The sequence below is a fragment of the Lagopus muta genome, chromosome 7 (assembly GCF_023343835.1).
Source record: "Lagopus muta isolate bLagMut1 chromosome 7, bLagMut1 primary, whole genome shotgun sequence".
Classification (NCBI taxonomy): Eukaryota; Metazoa; Chordata; class Aves; order Galliformes; family Phasianidae; genus Lagopus; species Lagopus muta.
In genome coordinates this window covers 10604223-10608928 of record NC_064439.1, presented here as the reverse complement: position 1 = coordinate 10608928, position 4706 = coordinate 10604223, and the positions used below count along the sequence as shown (strand labels likewise).

At 41.3% G+C, this 4706-nt stretch overlaps 1 long non-coding RNA gene across 1 annotated transcript; it reads left to right on the top strand.

The window, feature by feature from the left end:
• The first annotated feature begins 349 nt into the window (after positions 1-349).
• Positions 350-4173, top strand: LOC125695727 (uncharacterized). Its single transcript, XR_007378045.1, has 3 exons — positions 350-387; positions 2146-2321; positions 4039-4173. It is a non-coding gene; the product is annotated as an uncharacterized LOC125695727 (long non-coding RNA).
• The last annotated feature ends 533 nt before the right edge of the window (positions 4174-4706 follow it).

The following is a 4706-nucleotide window of genomic DNA, read 5'->3' as shown; positions in this document are numbered from 1 at the left end:
TGTCCCAGCTGAAACTCAGACAAGAAGCAGGCTTACAGCCCTGCCTACTCCCTGCGCTCCTCTATGCCCACCTCACTCCGAGCACATCATGGCCTTTCTATGGCATTTCACGGGCAGAGCTGAAGATTAATTCCCTAGAAACAGATTTTTATACATAAGTGTATGGGAACTGCTGAATCACAGCCTGAACCTCTGATTGATCTCCTGAGGTGAGCACTGAGTCAGCCATGGGAACACAGGTGAAGGCAATTCAGCTGTGCTGCCGGAAGAGGTGGAGCCTGGCTGCGCCTCTCCTAGGGCCATTTAAGAGCCAGTGACTACCAGTGGGGAAGGATCTCTTCTGAAGATTCCCTCCTCTGGAGATTCATAGCAAGCCCCAGGATACAGGTGAGCATTCTATCTATTCTCTTTTGTTATAATAACTGCTTAGTCAAACTCTCTGGTGTATTTCATAATTATAGTATCTGTGCATTCATTGATTGTACAATAGGTCAGATGCTTATTCTCAAAATATTCATGTTTGAATATGCTGTCTGGAGGTGTGGTGGATGTCTTGTTCTTGGATGTATTCAAGGTCAGAATGGGTGGGGCTCTGAGCACCCTGACAGAGCTGTATGTGTCCCTGTTCATGGCAGGGAAGTTGCACTACATAACCTTCAATTGTCCTTTCTAACTTAAGCAATTCTATGATTCTTTTACGTTATTATCCATAGTATTTCTAGTCCACCCCTTGTCCTTACCATAGCAGTGAATCACACAGTTTATATAATCATCTCTTTCTGATAGAAAACCAACAGTGTGTTAAGTTGGCCATAGTGAAGCCCCACAGATAAGCGGTGCCTCCGCAAGACCACATGTTCTTTGAGCAAAACAGCTTCCCACGAGCCTTCCTGCCACCTACACACAGAACTCAACATAAAGGGCTCTGCCTCAGTGAGAAAGAGATTATATGCAATGACCCTGTGCCCAAGGAATGAGTCAAGTGGTAGGGTACCCTCCAAACATCAGTTACCATTACCATCTGGCTGGCCCTGGATGTTTGGAACTATGTAGCTTAGCATAGAGCATCAAAGTTTTTGAACAGATCAAAGCACCCACATGATTTCTTTATCAATAAATAAGGAAGGATGGCAGCTAGACTTTTTTAATAGAATGTATCAAAATAAATGTAAAATCTGTTATTATGTCATATGATATTATGGTGTGTAACTGATAATTGGGTTAGTAACATGTTTGTTTATAACAAGCATACACACACATATTGTAAAACATGCACGCTACCTGAAGCAACCTGTCTTCTTGTCACTTCAAAAATGAATGTTAAAAACACTACAGTAAAATCCCACAGAGCACTACTCCAATATGGGTTTGTTTTTTATGCTTCCCAAGAACAAAATCCAGCCAAGGAAGGCCCCAGTCCTTTCCAAGCAGCAGGGCAGCATTCCTCCCCCCCTCTTTCTTGCACGACCCACAATGAAGCAGCCAAAGTTGTAGGATCCACCCTTGGCTCTCATGGCTGCCTCCTCCCTGCTGTGCTTGGGGCAGACCTGTACCAAAAGCTTTCAGGTGTGTGTCTCTCCTGCCTGCCAGTAACATTCTGAAATGCTCTGTATTTCACTGCTGGAGTAGTTAGGTGCAACATTTATTTTTTTTCAGATCTTTCTATCCATCACCCGGAACATATAGCTGAGGTGTTTGGCTCCAGTACACTTACATGGTAATCAAATCATTAGCCTGGGGGAGGCATAACACATTAATGACTTCAGAAATGTTGGTTAAATTCCAGTCCTGATCAAAGAGACCAGAATTTATTGTCATTCCTCTAATAGCTGTGTGGTAACCAAAATGAAATCAATTTGATGAAGATAATTAGCTTCCCATCTCTATCATCACGCACTTAGAACAATTAGGTAGAATGAACTTCCCCTGCTAGCAATATGATACTGTTAGCACAGACTAAAATATTTCACTAGCAACAGCCAGGAAACCTTTACTGAAACAACTGTTTCTTAAATTAGAAGTTGCTGGTTCACCAGAATCTGAATGTAGTCCCAGGAGACTCAGTACCATGTGCACCAGGTCCTGGGCAGAGCTCACAAATGGACACTGGAAGAGGTCTTCTAGAGCAGGCTGGCATCATTTCAGGACTTTGCCTGGGCTGTTGGATGTCCACAATCGGGTCTTAGAACTCCACCTTCCTGCTCCTGATGAGGGGAGACAGTGACCACTGCTGGAGCAAGACTGGTTCCTCCATGCTGAGCCAGAGCCATTCCACTGAACACAGCTGGTGGCTTCTCAGGAAGCCTGTTCACTGTGCCCAGGTGAGGTAAGGGAGGATGCTAAGGTGAAGCTCAGCAACAATTTGGGGCAGGAGGGTGGCTGCTCTGCTCCCACCAGCTGGGATATCTGTGGGCTCTGTATCCCACCTCTCCCATTTGCCAAGCTCTGAGCACAATTATTTTTCTTACTGAGAGGTCTTTGTATCAGCTTACAGCTGAGGAGGAAAAGCAAATTATATATTTGCAGAATATATGCAGGAAAACTACTTCCAGTTTTGTACTTATTGGACCCAGAATTTCTTTTTGCCCTGTCTTCATAGACAGAATGTATTAGCGCCCACGCTAATCAGATAATGGGAAACTTGATTTGTCCATATACTCATTAACAAGCAGTCAAAATGCTTTTCCAGTTTTCAAAAAAATAAAATATTCCATTTGTGAACACTGAGCTGATACTCCTTTAATTTATTCTGAATGTCTGAAAACATGTATAATTGCATGGGCTTTAGCAGAAATGACCCGTATCTTTTCAACACAGGCCTTCAGCTACACAATAACTGTTGCCAGCACTTTGAAACAGAGGTGAAAACTCAGTGGCTTAGGAACACAAGACTGACTTCTGGTCAAAGATTCTGAAAACTTAACCCAAAATTTCATTCTGTGCCTGTCAAAGAAACAAGATATTTTACTCCTCATGTTATGCCATTTGGAAATAGCAGTCTTGGTATTTCCTTGTATTTTAAAACCTTACATTGTGCTATATCTTAAAAGACAACTTTCCAACAGAAAATTACTTTTTACTTCTATGCAACTTCTGCCTTTGCATTTTCAAGAAGTCCCTCTAAGTATCTTCATGTTGTTTAGTGTTGCACAAAAATCGGCATAACATTTGATACAGGTTTTCCAACAGCACCTCCAGATTTCACAGTGAGAAGGATTTTTATAGATGAGGTAGAGGCTCTATTTTCCAAAATAAAATCTGCTATATGCTCTTTTCTTTTCCCATTGGGCACCCCTTTTGCTGCCCTCAGATTCCCCTCTAGGCACATTTTAGGTAAGGGCAACCTGTGTCTCCATATCTGAAAGTCTCAAAGTTTATCTGGCTGCAGAAATTTTGGAGACAAAGTAGTGAAGTAGACAAGAAAGGCAAAAGGGAAAAGGAAAACATTAGCATCACAGTAAATAGTGATTCTCAATCTCACTCAAGGTGAGGTGGAAAGAGGTCCCAACTTGAGGGCTGGAACCATAGGCAGACACTAATACTGCTCTTTGGAGAAACTGACTTATTTGATTCTTTCTCTATCCTGGAAAAGGACTATGAATTAATCCTCTCATTCTATGTACAATGAACAAATTAATATAAAAGAAATAAATCTACCTTAAGCTATGAAATATGAAGCCATTTAACTGGCTTAAAAAGGATCTGCTGATGGAGGCTGAGAGAACATTCCTGAGAACCATCAGTGCCCGCTTATACTGTTCTTATACCCTTTTCATCCTTAATCACTTTTCATCCTTAATCTATTGTCAAAAACAAAGGGTAAATAGAGGTTGGCTTGGCCCACTAAAGCCATTCTGTAATATTTAACTTCTATTTTTTTTAATTGGTAATCAGTCCAGAACCAAAGCAAGCATCCCTTATGGATCTTGTAGGTCATTTCCAACCTTGGTGATTCTATGCTTCTATGATCTTATTGTTCTCAGAATGTTTTACTAGACCTTGCTAGACCTTGAAGCTGTTACTTTAATTTCTTTTCAGTTGGATCTACTGGTGTGTAGTAGAACATGACTGTAACCTCAACCAGAATCTGAAGAGCACAGTTTATGTGCAAGGCACTATGCGTATTTGCCATGAGTGAATCAGGAGTGAAGGCTGTAAAGCAATTAGACCCAAGAAAAGGTGATAGAACTCTCAATGAAGAAACCACACAAATTATTCCTGTACTTAATCACAGACTCTGATATTCTCAGTGGAAATACTATGATGAATAATCAGAGCAAATGACCAGAATTCTTGTGTAATGAGCCCTGTGTTAATTGCCCCAGTGTCCATTCAAATACAAAAAGTACTAATGAAGCACACAGTCTCATCATCTTCAGACTGACTTTTGATAGGTCTTTGTTAGGTCTCTGTTAGAAGTTATTCACCCAAGAGAAATAGCAGAACATGGTGAACTCGAGTACAGGGCCCTGTCTTTCATCTGGAAATGAATGTCCTTCAGTGGGACCTGACTCAGAACTCCCATAGTGACCCCAATCTCTCTCCAGTTATTGCTCCTTTACTGCATTACATGCCACACACATTTGACAGCAGTGATGATGGATAAAGGGTGCATTTTTTTTTTTTTTTCCTCTGTTTCAGTGGGACATGTGATCATCTTTAAGGGACTTTTTACTGGCTATGGGATTTAAGAGATGATACTCTCA